This window comes from Hibiscus syriacus, unplaced genomic scaffold, assembly GCF_006381635.1.
Source record: "Hibiscus syriacus cultivar Baekdansim isolate YM2019G1 unplaced genomic scaffold, ASM638163v2 tig00117001_pilon, whole genome shotgun sequence".
Classification (NCBI taxonomy): Eukaryota; Viridiplantae; Streptophyta; class Magnoliopsida; order Malvales; family Malvaceae; genus Hibiscus; species Hibiscus syriacus.
In genome coordinates, this window is record NW_024063517.1 from 170837 (window position 1) to 178817 (window position 7981).

Sequence of the window (7981 nt, forward strand, 5' to 3'; positions counted from 1 at the left end):
ATCAGAGCATTTGTGATTTTAACAATTTTAGTATATGCCAACCAAATTGCAAAATAACAAAACACATACTGTTCAAATCGATATGATCTGATCTTCTCCAACGTGTATTTTGTCTTGTATTAACTTTACTCTTCGGGCCTCTTTGAACCTACGTGTGAATTTAAATACTTAAATTGACCGAAATGAATAATTTAAGCACTAAATGATTAATTTAACCTAAGTTCTAAGATGTAATAATAGATAGTGCCACTAGAATTAACACAGATTAAATAAACTATAAATGTTTTGTTTCTTCTGTTTTCTAAATAATCTAGACTACATTAGACTACAAGCCCTTCCCAGTCCCCAGACCTCAATAAACAGCCTATTTCATGATTAAAAACGGCAGAGAAACAGGCTTAAACCCCTGTAAATACCTCATTACAACTTTCATCATCTCCTTACTCGTCTATAAAGTATTGCACAATATGGGGGTAGATCTAGTAGTCAAAGCTCTTCTGCTTGTGCAGCTTACGAACCTGTTACTGAGCAGCTTCGCTGTCTCAGGTCCCATTTTGCCTCAGGCTTCGCCTCTTCACCTTGCAGTTTCACCTGTAAAGCAACCTATTCCCCCGCCAAGCCGCCACCACCACCCTCACCCACCCACCCCCAACCTATCCTCCTAAAGCCCCCACTCCTGCACCACCCAAGCCACCAGTTCATCCTCCAAAAAAGCCACCGACCACTAAACCACCCACTTACCTGCCAGCCAAGCAACCAGTTCATCCTCCAACTAAGCCACCAACCATTAAACCACCGACATATCCGCCACCCAAGCCACCAGTTCATCCTACAACTAAGCCACCAACTACCAAACCGCCGACCTACCCGCCACCTAAGTCACCAGTTCATCCTCCAACTAAGCCACCAAAAACCAAACCGCCGACTTACCCGCCACCCAAGTCACCAGTTCATCCTCCAACAACTAAGCCACCAAGCAAGCCTCCAACTAAGCCACCATCTCCACCGGCCAAGCAACCGCCTAACCCAAAACGTCAAATCAATGATGTGGCAGTGCAGGGCGTTGTTTATTGCAAGTCATGCAAGTACGCTGGAGTCGACACACTTTTGGGAGCTAAACCAGTTCTTGGTTTGTTCAAAACCTATTCTTATTCGTTAAAACTAAAACTTTCAGTAGAATGCTTAATGTTGTACCCGATTACTTCACTTCATTCTTTTGCATTGAGAGAGTCATTAGGAATAGTCTTATTTCAATAGGCGTGCAAGTACAACTTTTGTCTACCTGTAAAGATATTATAATCAATGCTAACCATGCATATTCAGAATTATTTCAGCAGGTATCAGATGTATAATGATTTTCTGACGTGATTTGGCATTTTGTATCAATGGAAACATGCATTTTGTGTTGCCTCCAACTTCCAGATATCAGGAGCTTGGCGTTTTATGAATTAAAGCGGCAGCAAATTAACTTTCCTTTTTTCTCTCTTTCGATATGGCTCGCATTTCTATGTGTGTGTAACATAAATAGCTGGCATGCATTGTTATGGTACCCTTGGCAGTTTACTTTTTATCCATTGCATGTGTAAAACTAATTAACCTATGCTCGAGTACTGACGCAACTGAACGCTTTGGGATTGTGTTTGGCAGGTGCCACTGTAAGGCTATCATGCAAGGACTCTAAGAACGATCTAACCGTCCAATTCACGACCGACAAGAATGGCTATTTCTTCCTTATAGCACCAAATACCATCTACAATTTTAGCCTTCGGAACTGCTCGGTCTCTCTCGCTTTTCATCGCCGTTGAAATCATGCAGCAAACCGTTTAATCTGAACGGTGGACTGAAAGGTGCCCCCTTGAAGCCCCAGAATTCATCTACTTCAAAGAAGCTCCCATATGTTCTCTACAGCGTTGGATCATTCGCTTTCGAGCCCAAATGTCACTAGAACTAGAAATCGACAAAGCCACTTTTGAGCTCTCATTCTTTTTCCATTGTTAGTTTGTGTTCCAAGTCTGTCGACTTTTAATGTAATGGCATCGTGTTATGTGTGTGTTGTTTTGGCTGACAATAAGTTATCGTAATTATACAGAAATAGATTAGTACTGTGGATGAATAAAGTAAATCGTTGTTTGTTTTTAACTGTTTCTTCTCATTTCTAATTTGGGATATGAAGAACGTTCCACGACAATTCATCCCAAAGTACCTTCCCCTCTTCTATTATTTCATACCAGATTTTTGATGCATACATATAAGCATCATATGGCACCCCTTAACACTGTTGCAGCTATATTCCTCATTCTTATATTTTTCTTCAAAATCCATTTGTGCGAACTTATTTTTCATGAGAAAAATTATAATAGTGAATATATTACGGAGTCACTATTATTATTCATAATTATGATAAAAATATTTTATCACTAATCTTAGTTGATGATTTATGGCGACAATATTTTTTATCACTATTGAAGTGAATAGTTGTGTCATGCTTATATTGGGTCACTAATCAAATGCTTGAATTGACATTTCCTTTTTAAATAATAAACAATATAATAATTATAATATATTAAGTGGTTACTATTATTTTAATATTTATCTTCCATGAACGTTTTTTATATGAGAAATCATATAAAATTTAATTAAATTATTCTTATAATAATAATTAATATTACATACATTACAATAAATAAAATTAATTCTAACAATAGTTTAACATAAATATTATTTTTTGTCAACAACATATATTTCTTTCTTAACACATTTATTAGGCATTGCACTCTTTCCCTCAAGGTCTCAGGTTCGATCATCTTAAATACTATTTATTGTATTGATTTATCAAAAAATAACATGTTAAACAACAACTAGATGATCTAGCAAGGTGAGACTCAAACACTAAACCAACAACCGATGACTGCAACGCAAGTTCCTAAAGAAGATGGATAAAACTAAAAATGTAAATTCTACTATAATTGGTTGCATAATAAATTTTAATTAATTTAGTTATATAGTTGTGATAAAATATTTGACACTAATAAGGATGATATTAGTGTCTAAAGTTTTGTGTAACATCATAATCCAATACGACCCGAAGATCAACGAATTATAACGTCACACGGACCTCTGGAATGGGTCACCCGAAATTTTTCTTTTCTTTTTTAAAAATATAACATATGCATATAAATCCATAATTTGACATTTATAATAAAATAAGTACATAATACTTGTTTACATATACGGGAGCCCCCAAAATAACATAAAGATTTAAATTTACAAAACATTTAGACATATCGTTTTGACTCGACATACATGAGTTCATTTACAATACATGGCCACAAAAATACAAGCCGAGACGTACTCGAAAGCTGGCAGCTGGTTTCTATAAGGTCTAGGTGATATCTCCTCCAAAAGCTCTCGTTACTAACCTGCACATAGAAACAAATTATAAACGATGTTCTCACAAGCTCAGTGCCACACTAATAACCAACTACACTACATGCATCCTATATTAAACATATTTAAAACATTCTTAAAATATACTTGTTAGCATACGAGTATGCTAAGCTAAGTCATACATACAAAGGTAGGCATCATGGTACAACTGAGGGGCTACATATCGGAGCTTACGCACCTTTCTATCCTACCTATGGTGGAAATCTGAAATTTTACATCAGATTGCGTCACCTGGCTAACTTGCTCCATCGAGCATTGGGGCATCTACACCCAATTAGCAAAGAAGTGCCTAGTATACTATCTTAGGGTTAGTCATATCTTAACATACAATTGTCCCCCTGTTTTATAGGGATTCGAGTGTCCATTTTGTTTCTCGAACATCACATAAGGCCAATCTCATGATTCCTTAAGTTATCGGGTTTCTAAATAAAATTAAACTTATTAATATTGTTTTCACTTGATGTCTTATTGAAGGATTAAAGAGTGGTTTGGGTCCCTCGATCGTGTTTCTAAAACTTCCATAACTACTTATCTTTGAAACTAAGATAATATCGATACTGCCTTATCAGCATCGATACCCCCATTAAAGTATCGATACCAAAAGCTTAACAATGACCTTGAGAAAATGATTAGTATCGATACTCAACCTTTGGTATCAATACTCCCATGAGTATCAGTACCAAAATGGTGTTTTGAAAAATCGATATCGAGACCCCTCCTTCAGGTACCGTGTCTGTCGCATCGATACACTAGGTATGAGTATCGATACTTTTACCTAAAAACTAATATATTTTTACCTTGTATAAGAACAATATCGATACTGGACCTTACAGTATCGATATAACACCTGAAAATGCCATGTTTGAGCATCTTCAACCTTTCTAAACCATCTTAAAGGCCCTAAGGAGGTACTCAAACGTTATTAGTGTATTATTTGAACTTAATAAGGTCATAAAGAATAATCATATAACATAAAAACACATAAATGTGAGATTTACCATGAACATGCTCTTAATCATTCAAAAGCTAATGCAAGATATATAAATGCATTGTAAAGCTTACAAATGGTATAGGAAGGTTAGAAGGGTGTTACCTTAAGGTCTTGGTAGCTGGAAATCATCCCAAATTACCCAAAAGTTAACTTTTCCTTTCCCCCTGCTTTGGACCCTTCTCCAACTTCTTTCACTAATACATAAGGAAATGGTGTTACTAACTTATTTTTGAGACTTTTGGAAATATATAAACATTTCTTAAAGTTCATCCTACCCCAAACCAACTAAAATCCTTAAATTTCATAAACCCCGCTAAAACTCATTTTTGGTTCAAATCTTAAAACTTGACATATGGGACTTGAAATGAAGCTCTTGGAAATGAGAATAACCTTCTTACCTTAAATAAACCCAACTAAGAGTTGAAATTCTTAAAGCTTAAATCTTTGCTTCCTTTAAAAGAGATGAAAATGAAGAGAAGAGAGGAAGAGTGTTTGCTGAGGAAATGGGGAGTGGTTTACATTGATAACATAGAAAAATAAGGGGTTTTAGATCTTGATTTGAAAAGTAGGAAATTTGTACTTTAGGTCCTCTTCTTTTGAATTCTTAATGGACTTATCCCAAGACCTAATACTTGGGCTCACATCCAAGCCCAATTCTCACTTAATTAGATCCTCACTTTCTAATAAGTCCTTTGGGTTCTATTTACAAGTCTCGGGTCAGCCCGAACTACTAACCCGGAATTTGAGATATTACATTTTGTCAATGTTATTAATATTTCTGTGTCAAAAAACGTAGTCACAAAAAATACAAGTAATTGTGACAATTCTTTAAATCCGTCACTAATATAATATTGATTATCGAACATTTGATCACTAAAAATCACTTAGTGTGACAACATTGGTGGTCACAGAATATACTTTTAGTGTCAAATAAATTTATCATAATTTCTATTGATAATAGTATCAAACATTTGGTTACTGAAAAATACTTAGTGTGATAATATTGGTGGTCACAAAATATTTTTTTAGTGTCAAAAAAATTCATCACAATTTATATTGATAATTGTGTCGAATAGATGGTCACAAAAAAAATGATAAATTGTGATAATTTTTAGAATAATTGTCACTAATATAATAGTGATGGGTTTATTAGCGACGACAAGTGACAACTTGAAAATTTTGTCAGTGTACATTTTAGTGTCTAAATAATGCTTTTAGTGACCATTTTCATTTTCACTAAAGGTGCATTTTCTTGTAGTGTGTCGCCTAAAGAGAGCCATGCTCTATCATAATAGGAAGCTTGATTTAGATCCTTCAAACCAAGACAAGCTTTTCAGAAGAAGAAAAAAACTGGAGCTTAATCGACTAATATGCTGTAGCATAGCCTTTGGCAAGAAGAGCTGCCTATTCCAGTAGTTTTGAATGCTGAAAACTATAGATTACATAAGCGGTGCTTTACCAGCGTATAGATAAATGTTTGGCAGCTCAACTATTAAGTCTAGCAGTAACTTTGTCTATGAGCGGAATACAATCTTCCACCCGAACTGAGCTGCAATCCAGAGAACTCGTACAACTTTTGCAAGACACTGAAGACAGTCCAATCCCTCTCACATAATTAAGATTAACAAATTGTCAGCAAAACAAGGATTTGTCGATCTCATCCTATGGCACTTTGGGCGATACTTTAGACAGCCCTTTGCTAGTTGTAACATCAACCAATTTAGAAAGAGTGTTTATAGAAAGTAGAAAAAGATAGAGGACAACGGATCCCCCACCGAACCGCTGCAGCACCTTTGAAATACCCCAAAAGACCCCAATTCAAGAATATAGAGAACCTAGGAGTAGTAATGCACTCATTTGTCCAGTTTAAAGTTTTCTCAGACATCTCCAAAGCAATTAGCACATCCAAAATAAGTTCCAATTCAGGGAATAAAAAACCTTCTACGAGTCAAATTTGAATGCCATAAGAGTATTGCCTGTTATGCTTCTCCCGTCGCAGAGGCAATTTTGCTAGAGATGAAAGTGTGCTGCTATCCCCTTTGATTTTCATTTGATCAATATGGGCCAGCAACAAATTATGCCATACAGAACAGGAGGATTCAAAATGAAACGCACAAAAAAAATAGTTGCCATAATTTCTAGCATGCAAATATAAGGATGGAAGTGCGTCAATGCCTTTGCGAGAAAGGCATCAGCACATGTTATATGATATAGACTTTTTCATTTCCTTTTTTCATGCAGAGACGCGAATAAGCTTAAACGGATATATTGGGCTGTTTATCCTTTTTTGTAAAGACAGGAGAAACGATAACCAAGGACTTTAGAAAGATTAAATCTGAGCTATTGGGCCGTTATCTGGCTAGCTCACAGTCTGTTAAATTTGTTAGGATTGGATGTTAGTTTTGAGTTTGCTATACTTGGGCTTTATGAGCCACGTCTGTGTATCGGGCTGAAGAACTCTCTTTAAAACCAGTAGTTGTAATTTTTCATATTTACTGATTCATATCGGTAAAATCAATACTTGTATCGGGGGGTTGACTATCGGTGAAATTATGGAGGGTGGTAAGGGTTTGCATTTAGCCAGTAATCTACATTTCCAAAGAATGATTGTCGAGGTTAGCGTTCTACTGATGATGCAGCTGTTACGCCGTCCACTGAACAATGACCGCTTCATTGAATTACTATTGAAAGATATAAGGATGATATTGCAGAAGGATGGACACTGTAAATTGGATATATTCTCTGAAAAGGCAATATAATTCGGCCTTGTTAGACTGAGGCTATGATTTTAAAGGTCATTCTTAATTTAGTGCATTTGCTGGTAGCAGATGCTCTGCACAGAGACGAGAGACGGTAGTTTTTCAATTTTGTAGCTCTCGCCTTTCGTAGGAAAAAAAATACACGGTCAGACAATACAAAGAGACACTTTAAGTCGAGGTCTCACACGGTCAGACAATACAAAGAGACACTTTAAGTCGAGGTCTCATAAGACTTCGATTGAAACTCTGTTATGGTCCCACCCCTTTCGTCTCAAATTCCACACACCACCAATCGCATGTCACCACTCGCCTTTTACTCTCTTTTCGATCCGCACTCTCGCCTTTAGTGCGTGTTTTCAGCCCCCTTTAATTATTATATATTGATGGACGAGTCAATTCAATGTTGGGGCAAATACAAATAATGGTCAAAGCTGTTTCGATTTTAATCTTAAACGATATTACTTGCTGTGCTCGCAAATAAATGAATCAAACCCATTTTCATTTATGATGACATTATTGGTAATATGGTGGATAATATATTTTAAAAAATGATACTTAAAGATATGCTTGGCAATACAAGTATCCAAAGGAAAAGGGAAAGACTCGTATGGCATGCGAGAGGTGGGCAATAAATTTCTTATGATGAGCGCGCGTGGGCACCACAACCATAAATTAGGGTGAACGGGTAATGGATGGACCCGAAAGTCCCCACCAAAACATTTATTACCAAAAACTCTTGCTCTTCAAATCTAATCCCCTCGGTTAGTTCTTAACCTCTCCACTT

General features: G+C 36.2%; 1 pseudogene; it reads left to right on the plus strand.

Moving 5' to 3' along the window:
* Window positions 1-467: 467 nt before the first annotated feature.
* On the plus strand, window positions 468-1959 carry LOC120194805 (annotated as a pseudogene).
* The last annotated feature ends 6022 nt before the right edge of the window (window positions 1960-7981 follow it).